This window comes from Meriones unguiculatus, chromosome 9 (genome assembly GCF_030254825.1).
Source record: "Meriones unguiculatus strain TT.TT164.6M chromosome 9, Bangor_MerUng_6.1, whole genome shotgun sequence".
Taxonomy (NCBI): Eukaryota; Metazoa; Chordata; class Mammalia; order Rodentia; family Muridae; genus Meriones; species Meriones unguiculatus.
This window is the reverse complement of record NC_083357.1, coordinates 110,159,796-110,173,135: the sequence shown is the minus strand read 5'-3', so window position 1 is coordinate 110,173,135 and position 13,340 is coordinate 110,159,796.

Here is a 13,340-nt window from a genome sequence, read left to right as displayed (position 1 = left end):
GACACGTTGGAGATGAGGGAGGGAGGGAGGGACTAGGAGGGAATGAGGGATCTGGACATGGCTGGGATACAGAGTTAATAAAATGTAACTGATAAAAAAAATAAAAATAAATTTTTGAAAAAAAAAAGAATAGATGAAGAAAATGTGGTACATTTGCTACTTCTAATTTTGGTATTAATTGTGCATAAATTCCATACTTAAGCATTTCAGTTCTATTAGAATTTGATGACTGTTGTCATCAGCTTGTAATGCAAATCAAAGTTTGCAGAAATATTAAAAACTATAAATTAGAGTTTATAACATATTCAATAGGAAAGGACTGAATAAAAAATATTTCAACATACATCCCAGTATTGTGACAATTATTTCTTATCAAATGATTCTTTATTCTCACGTGTTTCCAACAATTGAATTCACTTCTGAATCATTATTTTAATTTTATAGACTGGTGAATTCTTATTTTATGTTTTATATAAGTCGTAATTTAAAAAAACTTTACAACATGGAAACTTTTTTACAGTAATATTAATTTCTGTAATTATTACTTAATTCCTGTAATTATTATTAATTCTTGTAAATCACTACACTATTGTAGTAATTATTACAATGATAGAAGGTTCTCAAAAGCAATTTGTTATTTTATCAGACCCAATTGAATTGTGCTCACAATAATCCTATGAAGCACATTTTATAATTGTCTTCATTTCAATCATTAATGAAAAAGATTTTTTTAAATGTAATGATTGAGTGTATTTAATTTGTATTGTCAGTGTCTCTTTTAGGCAAACTTTATGTATAACACACTCTATCTAATTACATAGGAAAAAGTTTTGCATTGGATAGCTGTGTATTTCTATTTTCTTCTTGCTATGACAGTATTGTTCTGTTTGATTGGAAATTGAAGTTACAATTTTTTTCATTGCTAATCAATGTGTATAAACTGGTCATGCCTAAAATAAATGCCATATGTGTTGAAGAACCAATATTATTATTGTAGAATTCATACTCCCCTATCTATATCTTTTAAAACTACAGCTTTTTTTGGATATAGAATAACTTTTTAAATTATGTTTCTTAGAAAAGAAAACTGAATAATGAGATGTCTCTAAAAAAAAGAAAGATGAACAGAGATTGGAAACGCTGATGATGTATAATGGGGGGAAAAGAGTTCTGCATAGAGAAGCATGCTAATTCATAACAAAATTAAAGTGCTCATGAAGAAAAGGAGCTTAGATTTATTGTATGACACTTCAAAGAACAAAACTAGCCCTGTTGCAATGAGAATATCTATTTTCATTTTAACAGAGGCTTTTGAAATAATAAATCTTTCCCTTAATGCAATGTTTAGTTTTTGGAGGTGAAAACCTTTGTTCTTGGCCTTCAGGTTACATGGATATATGTGTGTGTGAATTTGACTGATATTTTTCTTACAACACATTTTTTTTGTAGACATGTATAAGGGATTATCACCTACAATGATTTCTAAGAGTCACAAATTTGAGATTCATTTATCTCAGAGCAGGTGCTGCAGCATTTGCAGGAATGAAAAGGTTATAAAGGCTAAGATAATTCAACGAGGAAGAAATACAAATAGTTATCAAGCATAGAGCCTTCAGATTTGTAAATATTCTAATTTATATTTTAAAATATCTGAATATTTCATTTCATATTTTTAAGTTGGCTGAATAAGTAAAATTCAAAATTTTATCAGAGAATTGGAAGATGGCAGAACAAATATAGCACATCACGTTATAAATTGACACAAATGTTCTCTTTAACATTTTATTTTAAGACATTCGTAATTTAACTAATCATTAAAATCAAAGAAGTCTGTTGGTTTGGCTTGGCTTTCTTTTTTTAATTAAATTTTTATTTTTTATATTAGTTACAGTTTATTCACTTTGTATCCCAGCTGTAGCCCCCTCCCTCATTCACAAACAAACAAAAAGCCAAATACCACAACTTTTACAGGTAAGACCTAGATTTAAAATAGTTTGTGTGTTGTGTGTGTTGTGTGTGTGTGTGTGTACATGTATGTGTAGGTAATGAATATATAAAGGAGATTTTGAAAGGAGAGGAATTACCTTTCTTTTGGAAGGTGGGTAATGGATGAAGTGCAGATAATAAAATAGAAGAACAACAGCAGGGAGCCAGGTGGATGGGGCGGGGGAGTGCAGGAACCAAACATAAGGACGCTTAAGTATGAAGATGTCATCATGCGTTCCGCTGCTTTGCATGCTAGCTCGAAACATTAAATAAGTTTAAAATGTTATTAAATTATTACTCTTAAAATTTAAAATAAATTCATAGCATATTTTTTATTTAAAAATGAAGAAATCAGGAAGTCACATATAGTAAGGAGTTGAGTGATATTTTGATATATACATGAAATATAAAATTGTAATCATAATACTAAACATATCTATCTTCTGAAATACTTGTTCTGTTAAGACAAACTCTTAAAATCTGTTTTATTTGTTGTTTGTTTGTTTGGTTGGTTGGTTGGTTTTTACTGTTATGTTTTTTGTTTGTTTATTTGCTTTTTAAGCCTCACACCAACTTACGGTTTCTGTAGGTGCAGTAGTATAAAATAGGACTGTTTAGTTAGGGTTTACGTTATGAAACACCATGACCAAAGGCAGCTTTGCGAAGAGAGCTTATCTGGCTGTGCTTCCTCATTATAACCCAACACAGAGAAAAGCCAGAACAGGAACTCAAACAGGAAATAAACCTGGAGACTGAAGCTGATGCACAGGCCATGGAAGGGTGCTACTTACTGGCTTGCTCCCTTTGGCTTGCTCGGCCTGCTTTCTTTCTTTTTTATTTTTATTTATTTATTTTTGGAATGTCCTCATTTATTTCTTTTTTAATATAATTTCTTTTTATTACAATTTATTCACTTTTTACCCCAGCTGTAGCCTCATCCTTGTTCCCTCCCAATCCTGCCCTCCTTCCCTCGTCTCCTTCCTCGTTCATCTCCTTCCTCCTTCATCTCCTCCCTTGCCCCTTCCCCAGTATGCTGGACCTCCTCCCCTTCCATCTGTCTCTTTAAAAATATTGAGCCTGGTCTACAGACAGGACAGCTAAGAAACACAGAGAAACCCTGTCTCGAAAAACCTAGATAGATAGATAGATAGATAGATAGATAGATAGATAGATAAAATTTTACATATAAAGATTTGATTGAACAACTAATTGAAATTTTACCCAGCCTCAAGTAAAAAAAAAAAAAAAAATGTTTGCATGAATGGCATTAGTTTGACAAAGGATCAAAGGACTGGGAAGAGACAGGAGCTCCACAAGAAGACCAACAGATCCAACTAACCAGAGCCCAGGGAGGCTTGTGGAGACCAAAGGATCAACCAAGAACCATGCATAGACTGGACCTAGACCTCATACACATATGTAGCCAATGGAATCTTGGTCTTCAGATGGCTCTCCAAGTAAGAGGAATGAAGGCTCTCTCTGACAGGGACTCTGTTGCCTGCTTTTTGATCACTTTCTCTGGTGAAGCTGCCTCAGTCAGACCACGGGAGAAGAGAAGGAGCTCAGTACTGAGGGAACCTGATGTTCTGGGTGGGTTGTGTGTGACAGGAGAGGGGGCTCCATTATCTGAGGAGTAGGGGAAGGAGGAGGTGGGGGAATAGTGAGGGAGGGTGGGACCTGGAGGAGAGGAGAGAGGGTGCAGCATCCACAAACTTGCCTACAGGGGAATCTGATGGAGACATTTTCTCAGTTGATAGTCCCTCTTTCTGGGGCATTCAAGTTTTTGTCAGGTTGACACAAAAACATATCAGCACACATATAAATCACATTTAAATACTTCATAAGACATTTGAAAAGTATATAGACTTGTATAGGCTACAGAGAGTCTAATTTAAAATACTAAAGAAGTATAGAATGTGGGCCCAGCCTTAGAAAGTAGTAATGGAAACAGTTTACTAATTTACACAAGTATTTTAATCTGGTTTTGAACACAAAATGAAAAAAAAAGGAAATATTTAAATTATTCTAAATTTATAACAATGGGGAAATGAGACATAATTATTAAGTCGTTTGGGAAAAGGAAGAATGATTTTTCTGTGAAAACAATATTGACATGTGAAAGGTGTATATCCACAACCTGGATGAGTTTAATGTCCTCATTTTTGCAAGGATTGTACAACAGTTCAGGTTAGAGATTTGGACACATGTAGCCGGAGATAGATGCAAGGAAGACAGCAGAAGCTTGAGTTTATGATGCATAGGAAGTGTAATAGATAGCCTATTTAATACCAAGTTAAAAACATAAGGAGTTTCAGAAAAACAGAGTAGTATAAATAAAACATGGCATTGAATGCCACAAGCTTAGTAATGGACAGTATTTTATGGACCAGGTACACCTTAATTATTAAAATTAAAATACTTCAAATACTGTTTCAACATTTTTTTTTTTGAAATGGGATCATGTTAGCTTGCGATGCAGCTCAGTGGTAGAGTTAGCTGACATGCAAAAAGGCATGGATTTTTATCCATAACACTGAAAACAAGAGAAAAGAAAAAGAAAAAAAAGTTTTAATAACTCATCTGGAAAGCTCCTCAAAACTAGAAACATACTTGCAATGCCAGGGACTAAGAGGTAGAATCAAGAAAATTAGCAATTTGATGTCGTCCTTGAATGCATAGTAAGTTTGAGGCCAGCTTGGACTATATGAGCTCCTGCTCAAAACAATTAATATAAATTTTAAAAATGTATTATTATATTTGCTCCCTATTTATTAAGTGTATTTGTTATAAAATTAAACATTAGCTAATGAAAATATTTTCTTTGAAATTCATCAAGCATTGTGCAGCTAAAAATTACTTGTCCAGCAAAGAATAAAGTTTCATAAGAAAGGGCAGGGACATGGGAGGAGAAGAGGAAGGAAGGGCAGGATTGAGGTGACGAGGGAACGGGCTACAGATGGGATGCAAAGTGAATAAATTGTAATAAATAAAAAAAATAAACTAAAAAATTAAAAATTAAAAAAATAGAATTTGTGAATGCCGGAAAGTAGAATAGCTATCTTTCCCTAAATTGGTACAAAACTTTGTGGTGATTCTCTTGTTTTCCTTTTATACTTTAATTATTGTGTGTGTGCATGCATGGTTGTCCTCAGAAGGACAGCTTGAAGTATCTTCTCTCCTACCAAGTTAATCCTAACGTTCATTCCCATTCAGGTCTCCGGGCTCAGTGACAGCAGTCTGTACCTGTTGAGCTTTCTCAGAGACCCCACAGTACATAGACTTATCACTATATGTATGTATAAAGACAGGTTTCTTAGTTTCTTAGACTGTGCATGGTAATAATTCATTCTATACTCAACTTCATACATCAAATTAAAACAAGCATTGCCACTGATTCAACTACAATAATCTCATTCCTTGGAGGTCAGTTTTTTTTGTCAAAATTAGCCCTTCCTCAAAAGTCAAATGACCTCACTTTGATGCCTGTTAATTTGTTCATTAATTTTTATGATCTCTGTTCTGTTTTTACCTTTATTGTCCTTATTAGTTCTAAGCTCATTACTCTAACTTATTGTCTGTACATACTTATTTACCAATTTTTCTAGATATGATTGTACCTGATTTGTTGCCTACACTTTATTGAATATGTATAAATACTTCACCAGGGACATGCATTTCCTTACATATTTTAAAAATTATGATCACATGCACTATCATCTTCTTTAACCACTTTTTTGAAATACTTCATGCATATGTGATATAGTCATTCTGTTTATTTCATGAAATGTTATATATGAAGTCAAATATTATTAAAACCCTCATTATCAATAATTATCACCACTACTTTTCAAAATCTTAAATATTATAGTGATGATATTTTCCCTATACACACAGAGAGACATGTTAATATGTCCAACATTAATGACAATCTGAGGGTTTTAAAAATGTAAATTGCATCGGTACACAAAATTCTCTTCAATATGAAGCAATTTCAGACATACCATTTATAATGTCTTATTTATATATTACAATCTATTCAATGCTCAACAGTTGCCTTCCACACAAAAACATACTAGATCATCTGCTACACCCACAAAAAACAAAATCACTTATTGTCTGAAACCCCTAGGATGCTTTTTTTTTTTTAACTTTCTCTATGTCTCACCCCAACCCTGACTCTAGCAATATTGCAGCAATCCCAGTGCAGTATACTTTATCCTATGGATCTCACTCAGTATTGTAGTGTTTCAAGTAGACAAACCACAGGCACAATTAGAATGAGCATCTGACAATTGTTAGAAAATGACAGTACTATGGAGAAAAATAAGGGAAAAGGAGATGACAGATGCTGGCTGAGTGTAGAGAACAAGCCAATTGTCCATGTAGGAGGCACGTCTAATAGAGCTTTACTGTGAGTCCAGAGCTCAGCAACTTGCATGTGTTTTCTCGTTTTATGTAATCATACCATCAACCCGACTAGTAGGTACTATTTTTATTCTAGTCTACAGATGGCTTGACCGAAGATTTGGGAATTAAGTCTTAAAGTCAGTTTCTGTGTACCAGAACCAATTAAGGTGGTCATTTGCCTGAAATCACAACGTGAGATCAAATTTTATTTATAGACTAGTTAACAAGGATATAAGTTAGATTATATAAGAAATAATTCTCTGGTTTTCAAGAAAGAGCAAAAAAGTTTCACATCTTTAAATAGTCTGATTTCTTTCTTTTTTTATTTTAACTAAGGCTTTTCTCTGATTTTAAATTGTGACATGATGGACGTCAATCATTTAAGGCATGTAATCTTTTCTTTTACGCTTCTGAAATTACCACTTTTCTGATGTTTTCTTTGCATTATCTAATATAAATAAACAAAATATGAAGAAGTAATGATACATTTTTTAGTAATGATATATTTATCCATGTCCGGTTACATTTTCTAAATTGTAATGTATGTAGATTGTGAAAAGCTACCTAATGTAAATAGCTAGATTTGAGGAGATACATTGTATCAATTATCAATCTAGGATTCTGTTTTATAGTAGTCTAGTCTTACTCTTCCCTATCACACAGAAAGGATAATAGATTTGAATTTTCATATGAAGAGCATAGATGTGTTGATTTCTGTAGAACCTCTTATTGAGTGTGACATAAGAAAGTAAGCACATCAGATCTCACTATTTAAGTTTCTAAGATTCAAATTTAAGTTAGAAATTGAACTCATATGATTCCCTGCACTCTGCCGAAGGTTTGGTTATGTGTCTTATCTGCTTTGATACACTGCTGGGTAGAGTCTTTCAGAAGCCTTCTTTGGTAGGTTCCTGTCCTGTTACTTGTTTTCTCCTTCATCCAATGCCCATCCCATTTGTCTTTCTAAGTGAGGATTGATCTTCTTACCCCGGGTCTTCTTTCTTGTTTATCTTCTTTAGGTGTATAGATTTAATTATGTTGATCATATCTTATATTTCTAAATAAGCGAGTATATACCATATATGTCTTTCTCCTTCTGGGATACCTCACTCAGAATGATCTGTTCTAGATCATAACATTTGCCTGCAAATTTCATGAAAGAAGGGGGAATTAATATGACATGGAGAGGATAGGAGCTGCACAAGGACCACATATATCTGAGCACAGGGGTCTTATATGAGACTGTTTCTCCAACCAAGGAAACCAAGGACCATGTATGGATATAACCTAGAACCTCTGCTCAGATGTAGCCCATGGTAGCTCAGTAACCAAGTGGATTCCCTAGTAAGGGAAACAGGGATTATTTCTGACATGAACTCAATGGTGGGCTCTTTGACCTCCCCACCTCCCAAGGGAGGAGCAGCCCTGCTAGGCCACAGAGGAGGACTTTGCAGCTAGTCCTGAAGATACCTGATAAACCAGGGTCAGATGAAAGGGGAGGAGGTCATCCCCTATCAGTGGCCTTGGAAAGGTGCAGGGAGGAGATGAGGGAAGGTGGGTTGGACTGGGAAGGAATGAGGGAGCAGGATACAGCTGGGATACAGAGTTAATAAAATGTAACTAAAAATAAAAAGAAAAGAAAAGAAAAGAAAAGAAAAGAAAAGAAAAGAAAAGAAAAGAAAAGAAAAGAAAAGAAAAGAAAAGAAAGAAAAGAAAAGAAATTGGACTTACAAGGCTTGATGGCTTTGAGACACTTAGGCTAACCTGCCACTTCACTAGAATAGTAAATTATAGTGACAAAAAGTGTTAAAAAATAGGAAATTAATATATGAAAGAGCAATCTTTCTATTCTTTAAACAAAGATAGAATCCTAAGAAACTCTCTTCTCTCTTAGATGTTTGTCAGGTCTCCTGGTAGCATTGAAAACATTTCCTCGGAATTTTAATGGGATGTTTTCCAGTTGAACCCCAATGCATTGACCAAAATACCCCTTTTCCCCCACAAGGCTATGTACCAAGGCTATAAGATGGACCAGCATGCTGAGAAAGCATTCACTTCAAAGTGCACTGTGCCGGGCTCTCACTAACTCAATCTGCAGAACAGTTGTTATGGATTTGTGTTTAATCTTCAGGCCTAAGTATCTTTGTTCAATGTATTTCTAATGTATTTAATTTCTTCAGGCAAATATTAGATTAGGATATTAAAAAACAGCATCACATTCAATTTGGTAACCAACTAGGATACCATGGCTGGTTTTACACATGAAATTCATTAAATCGTTGGATTAAAGTGAGACATCAAATGGTAATTCCATAGTGGGTTTTACTTCACTTTTTTTGTTAGGTTATACTAGCAATAGAAGGCACACATTTATTGCCAAAGCAGGCCAGTTAATTTAAAGACTCCAACGACACCTGTTATTGCTTTAAAATACATTCCCAGGGAATATAATAGCACAGTGCACCATGGGAGCCAATGCTGAAGTGATTAATATGCATGTTTTTGTTTAGCTTAACTTTCTTATAAACAATTAAAGATTAGTATCAGGGCTGAATAAAATAACAAATTTAGAAGGGTATCAGAAAAGTCAACAGAGTGAAACTTTGTATAAATGGAAAAGCTAAGGTCAAGGTGGCTTCTATCAACCTAATATCATCTACATATAATGGTACTCTTTAATTCTCAGGAATAGCCTGTGTCTTGAAAATCTTCTGTTTTATTTTATTGTACATCATCATGACAAATGACTACAAAGTAAATTTGTTTTAAAGTACAATGACTTAGTCTGAACCACCTTGTTTACTAAAGGGTGCTACCATGGAATACCAGATTTTATAATATGTACTATATTCATTTGAGAAGATATATAAATAACTATCTTTACTTATATGATTATTAAAAAAATGACAATTTTTTCTGTTTGTTCTTTAGCTTTACTGAAAAGAGTAGGGGTAAACGACAAATACTACGCTTTAAACACAACTAAAAGCCATCAACTGCCTTTTTAGAGATCAATGCCCAGTTTGTTAAAAACAATTGATTGACCAAATACACAGTGGAAAATAAGATGAAATACATGAAACAGAAGGGGATGTGTGTTAGGATTTTGGAACAAAACCTGCTTCTGGGTTGCCTAGCAACTTATGATGTCATCATGTGTTGCAGGCCAGGTGGTCACACTTGGAAGGAGTCGTTACCTTGCCCCTTAAAAGGACAACCCAACACTTGGTTTCTCTCTTGCTCTCTTGGTCCTTCCTCTCTTTGGGGCACCCCCTCTCTCTTCCCCCTTATCTCTCTTTCCCTCTCTCTCTCTTTCTTTCCCCCATCATGTCCTGATCTCCCTCTCTCTCTCTCTCTCTCTCTCTCTCTCTCTCTCTCTCTCTCTCCATATCCACTTAATAAACCCCTTTTATATATAAGATCTGTCGTATGCCTAATCGTCTTTATTTAATTAGTTTGTCCCATAGTCTTACAATGTGTGTCTTAATTTTAGTAAGATCTGGGGCTTTTTAATGAACTTAAATAACTTGATTTGTTTGTAGTTACGTGTTATGAACACTCAATGCTTTATTGGTTCATTAACATATAAAATAACTTTTAAAAACCTGATGCAACATTTAATTCTAATTGACCACACTATAATACACACACATGCTACACACACACTAACACACATAGACACAAGCACATACACTCTGTCATTATCTAGCTTCATATACAGTTTCAAGCAATCAACAATATAGTACATGATCCATGCCATCTGTTTCTGTTACATGTTCGTGGTCAAGGCCTGTCAAGGAGTCATTTGCTCTGAAAGCAAATGACTCCAATGCTCTAACGCTGGTGTCCAAGCATTCCCCCAGTGTGTGTTTGACCACTGGCAGATCCTGCCTGGGGACCCATTTGACCACAGCAGCCGCCCCAGCCAAACTGTGGCTGACACTAGCAAGCAGAAAGGCCTGAAGGAGGGCATCCCTGCACTGGACAACTTGCTGGACAAGATGAGGGCAGCGTGGTTCTGCCACACACTGCACAGTTACCGCCCATCAGAATACTCATTGAGCCTGTCCCCACAGTGCTGCTCCGGAGGCTGCTGGAGCCACCCTGCCATCACTCAGCACTAACGCTTCATGTCAATTCTACTTAGTTCAGAATTACAAGGCAGCAGGGCGATTCCCTCCTGCAGGCTGGACTGGCAGGTAGTGGGGGTAGGCTGGACACGGTTCTTTACAATTTTCAGAAGGAAACTTGCAGATGTCCAGAGGTCTAAATAAATGCGTTCAGAGCTTTGTAGGTAGGGTCCATAGCCTTGTGGAGTTTCCCAGGGGAAAACGGGGTTGGTGCCTCATGTAAGGCCAGCAGCCTGCTTTAAACCTGGGACCCTGCCTGTGCGAGCCATTGGCGCAATCAACTCTAATGTGGTACACACACACACACAAACACACACACACACACGCTCGCATGCACGCGCCTTCTAAAAATAGGTGCTAGATTTTTCAACTACTACTTTATTTGAGGGTTCCTTAAAGCTTGTATCTCCTTTCCAACTCCCCAATCCCAGGTAGGAGAAAAAAAGATTAGAAGGGAAAGGAGACATGGCTCTCTTTATTTCTTCCTGTTGGGTGGGGTTATAGGATTCCTCTGGGGACAGTAGCAATCTCAGTAATCAGGATAGCCTAAAGTCCAGATACCAGCAAACCAGCAAGCCAGAAACGAGCAAGTGCAGCAAGCAATCCTCCCTTGCGTCCTCCAAGACACTGAGCCTTCTTTCTTTAGGCTAACATGTTTACACCCCTCTCATTCCTCAGAATTCAAATAATTCCAGCTGACAAAGACCATACACCCCTACACTAAGCAATAATCAGCTGTGAACAAACTACAATTGCACATTTGGGATTGTAACAAAAACATGTTGACTTAACAAAACTGAGCTTTTAAGAAAACCAAAACTTTCATTACATCTAAGTGCTTTCTACAACTGATTTTTGAAATATATGTGTTTGCCTAACAGACATCTGCAAAAAGTTTTACTTTAATTTCATTTTCCCACTCTGGTTTCATATAGTAAATTTTCTGTGGTAAAAAAAAAAAAATAGCCCATTTAAATATGTTTGAGATACTAGATTCCACAATGTACTATCTTTTATGGTCTACAATAAAGGCTTACGTAAGTATGGCGGTAAAGCAATTAAATTCTGACAATAATTCTGATAATAAGTGACAAAACATATATTTAGAAAGAAATTGAAATTAGTGTTTAATATACGTGCACCAGAACATTTTCCTTGGCTATAAAACTACATGCTAGCACAATAAATATAAGCATTGGGGACTGTGCAAGAGACACACAGAACAGCTTTAGAACTCATGGAATTCAGCACAGAACAAGAACAAGAGCAGCCTCACCAGCACTAGCTGACATGACTCTCCTGCTAAAGCCGGGCTGTTGATCAAGGCGATCATTAATTTCTTGTACCTATCTTAGCCCTCAGCTTCCTAATAAGATTGAGTAAATTGTTAACGAGCAGGTGTGTGCTTACAGTAGTTAAAGCAGAAATGACCAATTTTTCACATAAAAGTTTAGACTGGCGATTCTCTTAAGATTTTTGATAAAACTATTTTTAAGGAGTAGCTATGTAGCAGAATTGAAATTCCTGTATAAAAGTTCTCCTTGGTTATATTATAAAAGAATAGCTTATATACGCTATATAATAGTTATACAATGATATCATATGTTTATAAAAGTATGGGTTTTGATATAAGCTATAATTTAATTCATTTTATTTAGAAAAGATTGGAATTACATCATAAAATATTTTCTTAATTATCATTCCTTCAGCATGTAGAAATATTCAGAATAGAGAAGATTTAGGGGAAAATGTAGGCCTGTACAGCATAAGCAAGATATAGTCCATTGTAATATATGTGATCACATTCAGAAATAAAACATTTCCAAGTATGTTTGGTAAGAGAGTGAATACATTTCCTTCACGTCGCTATATTTTGTTGTAAATAGGAATGGGTCTTTCCATTTTAATTGTCTTGGGATTGAAGTTAAACACGTGGTACTTATTAACGCATTTATACATTTAATAGCATAAGTTTTCATAATTTTTATTGTTTGTTTGAAACACGATTTTACTATCTAACACAGCCTAGACTTAACTTACTGCCTCATTTTTAGAGTACTAGGATTACAGGTATATACTGCCATGTCTGGCAATTAAGTACCTACCTACTTACTTACTTACTTTATTTTTTTTATTTTACCTTTCATTAAAGGGGATATCAAATTAACTTAAATTATACAAGTTTAACAAGTCATTTATGTTAGAAGCAAATATTTTGTCATCATATTCAATAAATATTTTTATGAATTTGGGGAGTGGTCTATTGTTTTCAAGGCTATTCAAATATTTGACCCCTCAGCTGTCTTGAGAAAATAAATTGGAGAGAAGGTATAGGGAAAGACATTCACAGTGACATGGGCTTGGGTATTGAACAATAATTTATTTTTCCATTATGGTTATTGAATATAATGCAGGTTTTCTTGTTAAAATTGCCCTTTTCCTATTATACTTGTAATTCTTTGTACCGTAATGAACTGGTTCTAGGTTGTTGTATATGATATCAGCACACACTTGGAATCCTTATGGAGCACATATTCATTATCTTACATTTCTATGGGTCATCACTCTATTGTGAGTTAGCTGAATCCTCTGCAAAGCCACAGTCAAGGGTCAGTTAGCATGGCATTTTTTTTTATTATTATTCAAAACCTTGGCTTGGAAAGGTTCTATCCACTTCCAACTTAATCAGGTTATTGGCAGACTTCACTGTTTTGTTTAATCCACAAAAGTGACTTTCTTCATCATTAGCAGAGAGAGAAAACTAGGAAGTAAAGCTCTGAGCAAGCTGATTAATAAAATGAAATCCTCTATAACATA